Here is a 17,483-nt window from a genome sequence, read left to right as displayed (position 1 = left end):
CAGATGCTGACTGCAGTCAGGAAATCAGAAGACGCTTAATCCTTGGGAGAAGAGCAATGACAAATCTCGATAAAATAGTTAAGAGCAGAGACATCACACTGACAACAAAGGTCCACATAGTTAAAGCAAAGGTGTTCCCCGTAGTAACATATGGCTGCAAGAGCTGGACCATAAGGAAGGCTGAGAGAAGGAAGATCAATGCTTTTGAACTGTGGTGTTGGAGGAAAATGCTGAGAGTGCCTTGGACTGCAAGAAGGTCAAACCAGTCCATCCTCCAGGAAATAAAGCCAGACTGCTCACTTGAGGGAATGATATGAAAGGCAAAACTGAAATACTTTGGCCACATAATGAGAAGACAGGACACCCTGGAGAAGTTGCTGATGCTAGGGAGAGTGGAAGGCAAAAGGAAGAGGGGCTGACCAAGGGCAAGATGGATGGATGATATTCTAGAGGTGATGGACTTGTCCCTGGGGGAGCTGGGGGTGTTGATGACTGACAGGAAGCTCTGGCGTGGGCTGGTTCATGAAGTCACAAAGAGTCGGAAGCAACTAAATGAATAAACAACAACAAACCTCAGATGTAGGTCTCAGGTTCTTGGAGCAGACAGGAGCCAGCCCTGTTTGTCCCAATGTTCATCAGCTGGGCAGATGACTTCTTGATGGAACCACTTCCTAGAGCTAATGTAGGGACTTACCCAAATCCCAGTAATTCCAGGGTGTTTATTCTGAAACCAGCTCAATGACTAGAGAATGTGTATAGTAAGAAACAATGTTTAAGGTAAAGGTAAAGGTTTCCCTTGACGTAAAGTCCAGTCGTGTCCGACTCTAGGGGACGGTGCTCATCTCCGTTTCTAAGCCTTAGAGCCGGCGTTGTCCGTAGACACTTCCGGGTCATGTGGCCAGCATGACAACACGGAACGCCGTTACCTTCCCGCCGAAGCGGTACCAATTAATCTACTCACATTTGCATGTTTTCGAACTGCTTGGTGTGCAGGAGCTGGGACGAGCAACGGGAGCTCACCCCGCCGCGCGGTTTCGAACCGCCAACCTTCCGATCGGCAGCTCAGCGGTTTAACCCGCAGCGCCACCGCGTCCCATAACAATTCTAAACAATGTTTAGAAATGATAATATTTGGCGATGTTAACATGTTAATAATATGCAAAGAATTAGGAGATCAATTTTTTTAAAAAACAGGAAATTTAAGTGGCAAGACTATAATATATGCAAAATGTACAGAATAAATGATCAAATTGTAGAGTTGAGAAGAGAGGTAAATGGGTTTACTGAGAGCTATCTAAAAATCAGAGACCTAGCCTAATAAAAATGAGGATGTGGCTGGGTGTCACAATAAAATAAACTACAGAGCTGATTTGTAATAAATATGACTTCATTGCCAGTAGATGGCAGCCAGTGATTTAGAGACACCTGGCATAACTACTCATGGACAGTTACTTTGCTTGCAGTCCTCAGCAGCCTTCCTTCTCCAACCTGATGCCTTTTAGAAGTATTGGACTTCAACCCCTATGAAGTCTAAGGACTGTATGAGTTGGGCTTCATAAGAACATCAAGTTGGGAAGGCCTGAGAAAACTCCAGTCCTTCAACAGAGATAATAAACCTCATAGCTTTTAGTTAGTACTGTGTCCTGGGCCAGAGTCACAATTAGTTTTGAAGCAGGTGAGAGATGTGGTGTATGTGAAGACAGGTTGTATATAGATTGTATAGAGAGAGAAGAGAAGGAATTGCAGCAAACAGGGTACAATGATTCAGGTTGTATTCATAATAAGCCATCATTCACAGAATGATCACAGTGGCTTGGGCTTGCACAAGATATTAAACCATAAAATAACTACATGGGTGAGGTTGGTGCAACAAACTGAGTCACTAATTGGCCATTTCATCCTGGTGCATTGTGTGAGCCAAACTTCAGAACCAAATACTTTTGAGAGCACTATATATTAGAAATGCCAATTTAATTTTTGACAGTAGGATTCAGATTATTCAAAATCAAACCAACATGGAGGTATCTGTTTTTTCTATCCTCCTTTCCATGTGGGGAAGGATGGAACTGGAGAGGGAAACAATAACTTTATTCATTCTATATGAACACATATATACAAACCCAAAAATGCTAAATGTAGATTCAGTCTCTAGAGGTATAGTAATAAGATAGCAAGTATTCCTTTTGAGACTTATCACACATGAGGAAAATTCAGTGTCTGCCCCTGAAGACAGACATATGTGATGTTCTCACATATTGCCTGTAATCAAAAGGGAGGAGGAGGAGGAGGAGGAGGAGCTCACCGAACACCACATACAAGGTTTGTGAGACATTATGCTGACCATTGTTTTGCAATGAGTGTGCACAGAGGAGTCAGTTGGCTTGGCTTGATCTCTGCAAAGGCTGCCTTGTGAACCCAAAAAGTTGAGGTGTGGTAGGGCTTTTTGGTAGCCAGAAAGCTATCTTGGAGTACAGTATAATGATAAAGAGGAGAGACCCAGGTTCAGCTCTCATTTAGTTCTCATTTAGCTATAGAGATTGAATATTTGGGGCCAGTCGTTCCCTCTTAACCCAAAATACAACCATTCCCTCTTAACCCAAAATATGTCACATGGTTGTGGTTGTGAAGATAAAATTGGAGAAGGTCATCTCTGCACTTGCAAAGAAAAGCTAGGACTTAAAAATGATACCTAAAATACATTTTAAGATTATACAACAATAGGGACATACCCCAGATACAAAAAAAATCTCTTGAGCTAAGTCCATTGGAATGTTTTGAGTGTTCTGATTCAGCAGAATGGAACTTGACATACTTAAGTGTTCCATATTTTGACAGAATACAACTCAAAATGTTTGTTGTTCTGTTTAATAAACAATGGGAACTCAAACCAAACCCCTTGCTCTCTCATTTTTGGGTTCCACGCTCATTAAAAAGTTGGACTGGGAGTCTACCATGAGCAGAATGCAGAAGGTGATAAATTACTAAAATTGTTTATACTTGTGGTTTATTTGATCAAGGTTAAAATACATATGTTATCTCTGGTAACCCTTAATGGACTTTTGCTGACATCAAGACTGAAATGACAATGATTTATGGCTTTGTTTATTGATAAAAGATGGGATGTGGGAAGAAGAGATCATTTGTGGAGTCCTTGGTGCCCTCTGAACCTTGTTGTTTTCTTGCAGACATTTCATTGCCAGACTAGGCAACATCTTCAGTGCAAAAAAAGGTGTTTTTGCACTGAAGATGTTGCCTAGTCTGGCAATGAAATGTCTGCAAGTAAACAACAAGGCTCAGAGGGCACCAAGGACTCCACAGCTCAACCCTGAGCTACAAATATTTGCTTTGAAGAGATCGTTTGTTGTATTTTAAGAGAAGGTGATAAATTACTAAAATTGTTTATACTTGTGATGAAGTTGAGAAGTCACTTCTTTATATATTTCTTTTCTTTTTCTTTACTATATTCTTATTTTTGCTTTCTTTTCTATTTCTCTACTTTTTCCTTTTTTTTCTTTCTTTTCTGCACCTTCTTTCTTTTTACTCTTCTATTTTTTCCAGTTTGTATTAGTTTTTACTGTTGTAATTATAATCTTAATAAAATTACTACTAAAAAAAAGAAACATATTCCTGCCTTCTGGAGTCCCCAAAAATGAACAGTACTGTATAGGATTCTCAACACAGCCAGTGAACGTAATGACAAAAACATACTTTCCTGCTTGCAAGCTCAACAAACAAACAAACAAAACACCAGTTTTGCATTTAGTAATCTAGAAATTCATTAAGACAGCGATTTCTTATGTGCATTGTGCAGTGTACACTTTTTCATTTTGCCAGAAAAAGAAAGCACAACACAGAGATACAGGGACAACAGATTTAAACAATCCATGAATATTAACTTCCCTGCATCAAAGAAGAATGTGTTTTGTGCCAAGCTTGGGCAATTAAAAATGCTAGTTCCATACTCCGAATGTTTGAAGTTGAGTTTGTTTTGCATGCCATTAGTGTACAACCCATATATATCCCCAAAGCATTTTGTGGGTTCATATATCATACCAAGCCAAAAATCTCCAATCCCACATTATGGCTCGATGTAGGAGTATCAACTTTCCAGTGACTGAGGGCTCATCTAACTTTTATGAGTTGGTTGAGGGTTGCATTCTGTGGAATGATGATGCAGAATGGATGCAACCACACCACATGTGGGGAGGTCAGAATTTTAAATTGTGCAGGTTTTTTAAACTTTTTTTTTAACTGTGAGGCCACTATTCAGGGCTTATACTACAGGGTAATGCCAGAAAATTGTACCATCATTTATGAGCAATGACAAACAGAGGGGATTCCAGGATCTGCAAAAATAGATCTTGGGGATCACAGGATGTCTACCCCAGTTATAACAGCATATTGAAACCAGCCCATGGCCTGTCTCTCCTTTTTTCTGTGCCTCCAGACCCCCACATTGCTGGTAAAAGTTCAGGAAGAGGTTCAGAGAGATCTGAAGGAAACTTGGTTCACCTTAGGTATCTCCCAAACCTATCTAAAGTGATATACTTCAGTCAAGATTAAATCAGAATGACTTACACAGCAATTTTAAAGCAATCAGTCATGAGATTTTGATACTTAATTCACACAGACCTTCAGCCCCATAGAAGTCTAATTCCCAGGGTTAACTTTTCTTTGTGTCCTTTGAAGGATTTACCGAACCTTTCCTCATACCTTTCCTTGGTCTCCAGTAGAAGTATCATTTTATCTATCTATCTATCTATCTATCTATCTATCTATCTATCTATCTATCTATCTATCTATCTATCTATCTAATTTATCCCTGCCCATCTCCTCCCGTCGGAGGCCTCTGGGCGGTTTACAACAAGTGATTAAAACCATCAGAATAATACAAAAAATAAAATACAGTAAAAATACTATAAATAGAAATTAAAAATAAAGAATAAAAAATCCAAGTGATGAAACATCTAAAACAGTCCAAGTGTGGGAGGAGTGGTCTATAACAACCATCCCCGTGTAACTCTATTCCCCTCTCCACCCCAAGCGAGGTGGCAGAACCAGGTCTTCAGACTCCGCTTAAAGGCCAGGAGTGATGGGGCCAATCTCACCTCCGGGGGCAGCATGTTCCACAGGGCAGGAGCTACTGCAGAGAAGGCCCACCTCCTGGACCCTGCCAGATGAAATTATTTTACAGACGGGGTCCGTAGCATGCCCTGTCTGCATGATGGGGTGGGATGGGTTGATGTAATGGGGAAGAGGCGGTCCCTCGGGTAACCTGGTCCTATGCCATGTAGGGCTTTAAAGGTGATAACCAACACCTTGAATTGGACCTGGAAGCAAACTGGTACCCAATGTAGCTCACGCAGCAATGGTGTTACATGTGCCCTTCTGGGGGCACCAAAAACAGCTTGCGCAGCTGCATTCTGGACCAGCTGAATCTTCCGGATACTTTTCAAGGGTAGCCCCATGTAGAGCGCATTGCAATAGTCTATATGAGAGATAACAAGGGCATGAGTGACTGTTCGAAGGGCCTCCTGGTCCAGGAAGGGGAGTAACTGGTGCACAGCACGTAGCTGCACAAAGGCTCTCTGGGCCATGGCTGCCACCTGCTCTTCGAGCAGGAGCTGTGAGTCCAGGAGGACCCCCAAGTTATGCACTGGGTCTGTCTGGGGCAGTGCAACCCCATCCAGAACCAGAGATGTTAATGTCCCGGATACAGAAGAACCATTAACCAACAGCCACTCGGTCTTACCAGGGTTCAATTGAAGCCTGTTGTTCCCCATCCAGGCCCCCGCAGCCCCTGACACTCGGAGAGGGTGCTCACGGCATCACTTACTTCACCCGGGATGGAGATATACAATTGAGTATCATCAGCATACTGATGATACCCCATCCCATGGTGACAGATGATCTCACCCAGCGGTTTCATGTAGATGTTAAAAAGGAGAGGGGAGAGTACTGATCCCTGCGGCACCCCACAAAGAAGGGGCCGCGGGGCTGATCTCTCCTCCCCTATCAACACCAACTGGGATCAGCCCTGGAAGAAGGAGGTGAACCAGCGTAAGACTACGCCGCCCACCCCCAACTCCCTGAGCCGCCCCAAAAGGATTCCATGGTTGATGGTATTGAAAGCCGCTGAGAGATCAAGGAGAGTGAGGATGGATGCACTGCCTCCATCCTGTTCCTGCCAGAGATCATCCATAAGTGCGACCAATGCCATTTCCGCCCCATAACCGGGCCTGAAACCTGACTGAAAGGGGTCTAGATAATCCATTTCCTCCAGGACCCTCTGGAGCTGCAAAGCCACCACTTTCTCAACCACCTTCCCCAGAAAGGGGAGGTGGGAGTCTGGACGAAAATTGTCCAGGACAGTAGGGTCCAGCGATGGCTTCTTGAGGAGGGGGTGTACCGACGCCTCTTTAAAGGCTGCCGGAAACACCCCCTCTCCCAAGGATGTATTAACCATCGCATGGACCCAACCACATGTGACCTCCCGGCCTGCTTTTACTAGCCAGGAGGGACACGGGTCTAGATGGCATGTGGTGGCATTTACTGTCCGTAGGATCCTGTCCACTTCCTCAGGTCCAATAGGATCAAACTGCTCCCAGATAACTGGGTAAGCCTGTTCCCCTGGTATCTCTCCAGACCACGCTCATGCCTGGAGTCCAACTTGGAGCAGATCCGAGCGATTTTGTCCTGCAGATGCCCAGCAAATTCCTCTGCACAGCCCTGTAGGTGGGTCACTGAACCCAGCTTCCCCAAAAGGGATTGAGTGATCTTAAACAGGGCCGTTGGGCAGCATTCTGCAGACACAATAAGAGCGGAGAAATATTGGCATTTTGCCGCTTTTATCACCACAATGTAGGCCTTAATTGCAGCTTTTACCTATGTTCGGTCGAATTCAGTCTTTGTCTTCCTCCAGTGGTGCTCTAGGCGTCTCTTAACCCTCTTCAGCACCCTCAGCTCCTCTGTAAACCATGGGGAGTGCCAGGTTCGATGAGACAAGAGAGGCCGCACAGGCGCAATCCTGTCCAAGGCCCCAGCCGCTTCCCTATTCCAGGCTGCAGCTAGGGCCTCCACTGGACCGTGCAGCAGATCACCAGGTATAACCCTCAGCTCCCTCTGAAACCCTACTGGGTCCATTAGTCGCCGGGGGCAGACCAATCAAATGGGTCCTACCTCCCTGCGGAGGGGGGTGGCATAAGAGAATCTCAGGGCCACCAGGGTATGGTCTGACCATGATAATGGGGACAGATCTATCTCTCCCCTCAGATCACATTGCCACTGCTCTGACAAGAAGGTAATTTTGGGGTAAATCTGTACCTTGCTCTTCATAAATGAACGTAAAGCAATAGGAAAATGTCAGTTGAAAGAAACACCATATTTAAATGATGATTGATCTTTGAAAGGTATTTTTTGCAGTCTGATTATTAGCTGCATTTCAATTAAAGCCACACACACCCTAAAAACAAAGAAGTTCTTGTATAGAGAGAGAGTTGGAAAGATGTTTCAAGATGAGTTGACACAAGACAAGCCAAAGGAAGGGTTTGGACACTGAGGCAACAGCTATCAAAAATCAGACCATGCCTGGGTCTGCTATAAATTCGTAATACCTGGCCTTCGCCTTTAGTCGAAATGTGCACGAGGGAAGTTACATCTTTATTGTGTCCTCATCTCTGTGTAAGTAAAAATATTCTTGAGAACTTATATAAAGTCAGTCTGCATCCCAGTTGTTGACTGTCCAGCTCAAGAACAATATTTGAGGCTAATGCAAGTGTTTAAAAATGCAAATTCATAATAATAGTGTCCACGAAAAAGTAAGAACTGCTGATTATAAAATTGCCAAACAAGGTTTTAAAAAATGAAAGAAAAATTCACTGATGTCCACATCTATAATCAGTATAGCATTATCACATTTTCTTTAGAAGAATAAATCACTTTAGTTGAATTTAAATCAACTTCTCCTTAAATGTTTACTTATACTAGTTTTCAGATACTGGCTTCTGATTATATCAGTGTCTGAAAACTTCTATACGTGACATTGGAAATTCTGTTTATATGGCTTGTATTGTTAAACAAAGGCATTTTTGTGAATCTGTGTTTGTGGGTATACACAGACAAACACAGAGATGCACAAAAATGCCTTTTTTAAAACAATGTAGTACAATATATAATAAAAGCCATACAAAACAGCCATACAAAAACAGAATTTCCAATGTAACTTACAATGTAAGTTACAACTTATATACAATGTAACTTTTGGACATTGGTATAATCAGAAGCCATGTATATGCTGTACATGGATACATACACACACTATCTATCCATCCATCCATCCATCCATCCATCCATCCATCCATCCATCCATCCATCATCTATCTATCTATATAGCAAAGAACAAAATCTCAGTATAATCCTGGCAATTCAACTGTTCAAAATGTAAAGAACAGTCTCACAGAGAAACATGCAGTTTCATAAGACCTGGACCACGTTCCTTTTCAGTAGGGGTGTCTGCCTTTCGGAATGATCTACCTGCCAACCTGGCTGACTTTTAGAAAGGCTTTAAAAATGTGGTTATTTCCCAAGCACTGGGGTCAAGATGGGTAAATTCCCATCAGAAGATTGTAGGAACGAGTGCTAGGTCACATATTAGTGATTATTACTGTTACTGTTGATTGTTGTTTTAGTTTAGTTGTTTCTTGTAAGCTGCCTTGATTTGCATTGTTTGAGTTGGGCAGACATAAATTATTGAAGTAAATAAATGAAAAACAAAATATAAATCTAATAAACAAGTAAATAACCTTTACTATTAATTTTAAAGATGCATTCATTTTTCTTTATAACATTTAATTATAACATTTAAAAAACTCACAATGTTTAAAATACAGCATAAAGTTTATCAGCCTATATTTCAGCTGAAAAAATTGCTGGCTCGCAAGGGGATCAAGACAACTCTGCTCTAATGAACTTAAAAATAAATTGGGTGCTAAAGTAAACCTATCCAGATGATGAGATTTCTCTAACCTAACTCACTTTTCCTTTTCAATAATTCTGGTTAAAGAAAATTCTAAGTATCTTGCTTTGTGGTTGTAAATAGCTGCTAAGAATTTGACATTGTCCTTGGCAACGGATATTTCTACTTTAGCACCCAATTTATCTGTAACTTTGTCCATCCTCTTGCTAGCCATCCACTGATGCACTGGGGAAGTGGCTACCCAATTACCTGAAAAAGAAGGAATGGGATATATGAAGCTCAGGGCTGAACTATGGAGTCCTTGGTGCTCTCTGAACTTGGTTATTTGCTTGCAGATGTTTCATTACCTGACTGGGTAACATCATCAGTGCGATTGAGTATGGGGCTTGCTCCCTGTTTATATACAGTAGCTTGTCTTGTCTGTTGATGGAGGTGTAGTTTTCTCCTTAACAAGGGATTAAGCAGGGATTAACACCAGACCAAAAATCAAGCAGAAAACAATACAGTAATCAAGGAACTACCAAGGAGAAAACCACACACACCCCAACACTGGCAGGGCAAGCTATTATATATAAACAGGGAGCAAATCCCACACTCATTTGCACTGCTGATGTTACCTAGTCAGGTAAGAAAACATCTGCAAGCAAACAACCAAGCTCAGAGAGCACCAAGGACTCCAAAGAAGGAATGTGCAGATGTTCTGTGCTCGCAATATTTTGCAAACTACTATCCTCTTTGCTAGGCTCTGGGAAAACCATTACAAAGAGATTAATTAGTCGTAATTGTGCAAGCCATGGTCTCCTGAGAATTTTAACCTTAAAGCAGTTCTTTTTGTACACTTCTGAAGTCCCAAGGAAGTTATCTCTACCATTCCCTTTTTATACACAGATTAAGGATAGTATTGAAAGCTTACCTAGTTTCTCTGTTCCCATAACCTCTAATCATAGGAAAAGTCAAATTAATCAGAGCCAATCGAGTGGCTGGTATGAATGTGTTTGCTGCTGCCAGGGTATGTCTATTGTGTTTTTATGGTTTTTAATTCTGTAAGCTGCCCGGAGTAACCATGTGTGAGTTGGGTGGCCTAATAAATCTGCTTAATAAATAAATAATTTAATATGATTGAAATAAGTGATCAATTCAATCAAATTCAGATTTTCATTTTCTTTCAAAGTAAATTCTGGAAAGCATGTGAACATGCAAAGACAAAGTAGGCATCATCCTGGAGACACTTGAATACCTGATTTTATTTATATATACATATATGCATACAGTATATACATATATACACATATACATATATACAGAAGCTTCAGAGACTGCAACTGAAAGTGGGGAATGGGTGAGGTAAAAGGAAGCATGTAATGATTTTCTTTTCAGACATGTCTTTTCTCCATCTTATCTATGCAAGGTGCTGCTTCCCTGGCAAAGGACCTCTATTTTGTCTCTGATTTAAAAAAGATCAGGAAATTGTTTGCAACTCCCTTGCAATATATCATGTCTCTAGGCAGGCAGAAGATTGATGAATAGTAGGCTAAAAATTCACTACATACTTTGATTTCATCAACCATAGATAGCAGGAGTCAAAATGGAAAAGTTATGGAAAATACTGTTAATTTTGTGACCCTAACTATAGACACACTTGTGTATGTGTGCATGTCTACACTTATATATACACACAAACAACACACAGTACTTTAACTACTTTCTTCTTCTCTGTAAGATTGCTTCTTAAAGACAATTGTTGGAAAAAATCTAGTTAAACCTGAAAAACTAAAGAAAATATGAAGACAAGAGGTGAATGTTTGTCTGGTTATGTGACAAAACAGGGGTGATTTCAATCTGGTTTTTCTTCTTTGTTTGGAAGTTCTAATCAAAAGGCTTTTTATGAGATAATATATATATGGGATAGTAAATGTAAGTGTGTATGATTATCATACTTTTTGAGGGTAAAAGTTTTTCCTAGAGGCAGAATTTTTTTTAATGTTAACTCCATTAGGATCTCCAAGTTATGAAAAATTGTCATTTTAACACTTCAGGCTAAAAACTGGCATTCAAAAAACATTCTCCTGATTCTAATGTAGAAGAGTTCAGTGTTAAATAACATTGCCCTCTAACTGCCCTTAAGGATGCTTACTTTCAGCAGGATCATGTCCAAAGCTTCTTTTCCCTCTTCCCTGTTAAGCCCTGAATACTGCTGAACTCTAAAGGTTCTTAACACTTCAGAGCAAGGTTGATGCAAAGCTTTGCACTGGCCAAGAAAAGGGGAAACTCCAAATCTCCACTTAGCCATGAAGCAGGGGATAGCCATGCCAGGAATGTTAGAGGGCAGAGGGACCAGCCTACTTTAATTTTCACTACATCACTCTGCCAGCTTATGTGCTGCTTCATAGAACTTGAGGAAACAATGCCTGAGTCTCACTAGCATGTAAACACAAATACAGCAATTAAAGATGATCCCTAAACTTGAATTGTGCTAAGCCAGTAAGAACAGAAAGTTACAGACTGTTAATACAAATGATTTTATGTCCTCCCTAATTTCTGTTTATGACCAGTTGTCCTCAGGGAAAGAACTGAGATTCATAAGCCTAAGATGTGTTCTGCACAGAGAAAATTTAAATTATTAGAATCATAGAATTGTAGAATTGGAAGGGACCACAAGAATGTTTAGTCCATCCCTCTGCAATGTGCTGGAAAACCATTGAACCATCTTTGAGAGGTTACCATCCAGCCTCTTCTTAAAAAAACTCCAGTTTCCATAGGTAGACTGTTCCACTATTGTACAGATCTTACCATCAGGAAGTTTTCCTTATATTTAAATGAAAACTAGGTAGCTGCCACTTATACCCATCGTTGCTGGTCCTACTTTCAATGGCCATGGAAAATAGTTCATGACCATCATCCCTGTAGCTTCCCTTATGTACCTAAACATGGTTATCATGTCTCCCCTACGTAGTCTTCTTGTCTTCAGACTGAACATTCCAAGTTCCTTCAGCCTGTCTTCATTATTAGCCTTTCTTTTGGACTTTGGAATGTAATATTAGCTATGTAAATTTAATTCATCAGACAAACAGGTGTCTGTCCATTAGGAAAAGAGTTTCTTCTCCACAGAAGAACTCTGCAAGGGTATTCCTATCTATTATGATTCAAAAATATGGTTAACCCATAACAACAACACATCTTTATTAGTTGTGTGTATCTTTTGTGGGGTAAGGATCATACTTAACCAGGGGCCACACCTCGAAGAAGTGACGTTGACAAGAGAAATACAATTATTTAGTTTAATGTATATTTAAATTTAAATTAAATGTCATCAAATTCAGTTGGCATGATCATTACTGTGTACTTCATAATCTCTTTCTGTCATGTAAAAAAGGAATACTGTACATAACTAGTGGCAACTTCTGGATAGCCTTCAGGAGGCACCCAAGGCTGGTCGGGATTTGCATGAGGCCCTGGTGCCTCAGGAAGTGAATCTCTAATCTACCTAGTATTTTTCAAAGTATTCTTCCAAGTGCTATAAATTGGGTCAATAGGATTATCTCCATTTTGCCAAAGAAAGCCTAGAGCAGGTGAAGTTCTTGCTTAAGGCCAGTCTGCAGGCATGGCAATACTGTAAGGACATTTGAACCAGGCCCTTTTGTCCTCAGGTCATATTCTTAGCCACCGTAGTATGACAATCTAATAGAACTGCTGCACTAAAAACCAACCAACCAACCTGTCACTATTTCCCCATCACCTTGACCAGCCTGACTGGACAGTGCACTTAAAACCTGTAGTTTACTGTATATTTGTTTCTCTATTCACATAAAGAGATAATGATCTATAGCTGATGGCCCTGTATGACCTGAATATTACCATTGGCTTTGATCTATCTGACTTTGGCTGATCTCAGGAAAGCTAAGCAGAGCAGGCCTTGATGAGTACTTGAATGGGAGACCACTCAAGTACTAGGACTCTAGCCAAACTTGGAAGTTGACCAAACATCCCAGAAGAAGACACAGACAAACCGCTTGCCAATTAATTTATGTTGGCATGTCCTGGTGATCTCCAAAAGCTGAGTTTAACCTGAGGAAATCTTTACCTTCTGAAAATGATGCAGCACATTTATTGGCCAAAATGATCATGAAATATGTAACCCCTAGCTATTACCCCTCATATCTGGGCCAGTTCTGATTACAGTCATGGACTCTATATGGGGCTGTGCTTGAAAACAAGCTAACAACAAGCTAAACATCTTAATTGGTTGAGAATCTGGCCACTCAGCTTTTGATAAATATGAACTGGCACAGTCATGTTTTGCTTATTTCCAAACAGTTTTGTTTGCTTGTGGTTTGTTTCAAAGCCAGATTCCATGTGAAGTTTTTTTCCCTTTACAATTCTAAATAGTCTTTTCCTGAATCTCAGGAAGCACGTGATCAGAGCCACCTTGGAGTCAGGTGGCATCTAAAGCTAACAAAACAAACATACAAACAAAGGGCTCCAGCCTTGCCAATATTTAAGAGGTGAAAATTCTGTACCAGGTTCCTTCCCTTCCCCTTCCCCTTCCACTTTTGGAGTGGGGAATCTAGATTTTCAGCCTGAAATATTTCTTTCTTTACATGGCCTTTCTTACAAGATTCTATAATCTTCCCTCCTAACCAGGAAAATGCCTGTGAGTTGGAGTTCAGATGGCAATGGGGCCACCACTGATTTCATTTGAGTATCTTGTAGAAACAGCTGCCCCAATTCACAAAGCTCATCAGGAAGGTGGCAGGGCAAGGTCCTCCTCCCACTGAAAGAGCTGTCCTGTTCAGACTATGAGACAGCCAGGCAGAATTACTATTAAAATTCTTTATTGAAATAACTATTTACAAGCAAAAGTCCTTGTAATAGATTAGGCAATGCAATTCAATCAAGTCCACCCAGGCTGCAAAGGACGCTCAGGCAATGCTGCAGGTTCAGACTGTGGCAAGACAGTGAGGCAGAACTCAGCTAGTTCTCTGATTGAAGCTGCAAGACTTGAAGGAGCTACAGCACATGGCAAAGGGGAGGCTTGACACACAGGTCTGTGAACAGGCACGCAGGTTGGACCAGGCTGAAATACAGAGGCTAGACAAGGCTGGACTGGACCATCTAGGCAAGGCTTGGATCTGGAGGCAAGACTGGACTTGGCTAAAGCGTCAAGGTAAGGCTTGGATCTGGAAACAAGGCTGGACTGGGCTGGGCTGGAATGTCTTTGCAAGGCTCGGATCTGTAGACAAGGCTGGACTGAACTGGAGCATCTAGGCGAGATTTGGATCTGGAGACAAGGCTGGACTGGACTGGAATGTTGAGGCAAGGCTTGGATCTGGAGACAAGGCTGGGCTGGGCTGGAACGTCTTTGCAAGGCTCGGATCTGTAGACAAGGCTGGACTGGACTGGAATGTCGAGGCAAGGCTTGGATCTGGAGACAAGGCTGGACTGGACTGGAGTGTGTAGGCAAGGCTCGGATCTGGAAACAATGCTGGACTGCACTGGAGCATGTTGACAAGGTTTGGGACTGGAGGCAAGACTGAATCATGCTGGAGTGACAAGGCAAGGCTTGGAACTGCAGGCGAGGCTGTGCTCAGCAGGAATGTCAAGGAGAGGCTTGACTGGAGCAGCTGGTGCAGGAAGCTGGTCCACAATGGCAGAAGGTGCTGGCTGTGGTTCCACACTGGCTACAGGCAAGGCTTCCTACTAGTGCAAGGACTCTTCCACAGGTGCTGTGAGCTCAAAGGATTGGTTGCCTCTGGCAGCTTGCTTTTGGCATGCGTGCCTTTTAAAACAATCCTTTCCATGCCTTTTCTCACCTGCAGCCAATCGGGCTGCCTTTTTATTTGGGCGCTTCTGTGCTCGTCTTTCTCAAGCGCTGATTGGAGGATTTAATTCTCCCTCCAAAGTTTGTCTCTGATTTCTCCCACTCTGCTGAGTCACTTCTGGGTTTTATTTCTCCAAGTCCTTCCTGATAAGGTTCGTTTTCCCCTTCTGACTGCGGATATGTTTTGTTTTCAGAGTCAGAAGCAGGCTCAAACCTCACAAGAGCCCTGCTGATTGTATCTTCACCCATGGTCATCATGCCCTATTTCTCCCACCTTTGCAGAATGAAAGAATGCAGATGACCTGATTGGCTTCAGAATTACTGGTTGATCCTCTAACAGTGCTTAGGAGAAACTGTTTTTCTTCTCCCCTCATGATGAGGCAATCTTTTCAGCTTATTGTACCTTCCAGATACAATAATTCTGGACAAAACAGCATGCTGATGATTGATTAAGGAAGGTACAATTCAACACATCTGGGGTATATGTGTATGTGTGTGTGCATATGTTAACACTGGTTGTACCTTAATGGGCTATTCTTATCTCTAAAACAGTGAGCAGGTTAACTTTTGGCATGGATTAGGTTTACACAGTGTGCTCTACCGTGTTTCAACTTTAGTTTATTGACTGTGCTACAGATGGTTGTGCTTACACACTGCAAGAAGCCAATGTCAAACCACATTATGGCAGAGCAATGTGTGAGTCCAGGCACTCATATGTTAGTAAGCCACAAGAAGATGACTTCCTGCAAGAAGCCATTGCAGTTCTACCACAGGATCACTTTTGCAAATTATTGTGTTGTGTGTGTGTGGGGGGGGGGGTTAACCAGTTTGCATGAAGAAGCTCCACAAGCATTCTATTGGGCTCCTTTTAAACAGAAAGGGCTGATATAGAAAATATAAAATAATGACATCGGAGAAGTATAAACTCAGTGTAGAAAATCCTAGATTTTTATCACTTGGCAGAAGAAAGCTAGTGTAACTGCTTGCTCCCAAGCACTATTTCTGATCCTCTTCCACACTGAAGAACCTCAGCCTTGTGTTACACCAGAGCACCCAGCTCTCTTCTTTTTGGGCCAGCTTGCACGATGGGCTGCCCAAAAGGGTAGGCATATTGTTGATGGTTATATTTCTGCTTTCACCGTTTTCCAAGTCTCCACTTTGAGTATCATTTAATAGAAAAGTAGGCTACAAGTACTTTAAATGGAATGAACGGATAAATGGTGAGGCCTCCTTCTGATGCCACTTCCTGTCACTTTTTCTTTTCCAACTTTCAGAAAAGGATATCTACCAGATCTTGGCTACTATATAACGATCTGAAAACTTAATTAATATGCATGTAGGTCCATGGGACCAAACCTCTAAGACAAGAATCTAAACTCCGGCTGTTCCAGCAAGCTGTGGGGCAGAGATATTGTAATGTTCCTTCTCACAGTATGATGTTTGCTTCTTTGTCCATTCTACTGTTATGTCCCCTGGTGGATAAATACAGCTATACTGTTTTGTATTTATGCTGCTATTCTTACATCATGACTGTAATTTCTGCTATGATTTAACCTGGTTTATAGAGTTGGGCATGTATACCACTCAGAGTCAATAGTGACTGAAGCGGCCTATGAACTTAATAAATAACAACAATAATAATTTTAATATACCTATACCGCAAGATAAACATTTACAAACTCTGAAAATGTTGAGGTTTCATCACATCACAAAGGGTTTTGTGCAGCATCTTTCTGAAGCTGTTTCACAACGTGCTGTGCCCTCCTGTCTAAACAGAAAATGCTTTCTTTCTGGTTGAGGTCTCATCCAGCAATTCCAGGAGCATGTGCAATGCATGCATAAAAGTTTTTCTGGCTGATGGGACTGCCAACTATGGACTCATGGTGAAGCAAAGAACCTTGATGGAGAAAATCATGTGCCTTCTATAGCCAGAAATGCCTAGCTGAGGTGAACTGAGGCCAGCTCATACACTCTTGCTGTGGACTCACAGAACTGAATTTGGATTTATTATTACACAGACTGTTGCTTTTTGAGCCCAATATTCCATTTCTTGTCATGGCTTGTTCCAGTGGCCTAAATAGCCAGTTTAAAGCAGTGTGGAGCAGCTACGGCTCTAGGTACACATGAAGCTTTTGGCTTAATTTCAAAAACTTTCTGCAAGGTTATTTAAGGCTTCTTAGAAGAAATATCTGTCCCTTGCACCCTGATAGGAAGGGAAAAACTATGCTGGGGGAAAGAAGAGAGAAAAAGAGAGAATAAAGGTGTAAAATGAGAAATGTCAAAAAAAAGAAAAAAGAGGGCTTGCTTCATCTGCATCTAGCACCCAACCTCCGTGGATTAACCCTGAGCAAATGAGCATTCAACAGGAACCATCTTGTTGTTGCTCTTTTTAAAATCTTGAGTATGTACAGTTTTCTATTTTAACCTTAGAAATCATACCAGAAGTTCTGCTACCTATTTACTTGGCAGCGAGCCACATTTTACTGTAGAGAAGGGGAATATATCATTCAAGAATGATAAATTGAATGTTTGTAGCCATGTACATGCTTGCCCAGCTTCTTCCTAGCTATGACATGTTTTAAGATGCAAAAAGTGAGGCTATGCAATGGTAAGCAGCCTCCAACCCAGTGTGCCTCAGGATAACATCCACAGCCATTTGCTATTTGGGGCCCCAAAGACTCTGGGGCCCTA

Source organism: Candoia aspera, chromosome 1, assembly GCF_035149785.1.
Source record: "Candoia aspera isolate rCanAsp1 chromosome 1, rCanAsp1.hap2, whole genome shotgun sequence".
Taxonomy (NCBI): Eukaryota; Metazoa; Chordata; class Lepidosauria; order Squamata; family Boidae; genus Candoia; species Candoia aspera.
The sequence above is the reverse complement of the archived record's forward strand: the minus strand, read 5'-3'. Positions refer to the sequence as shown.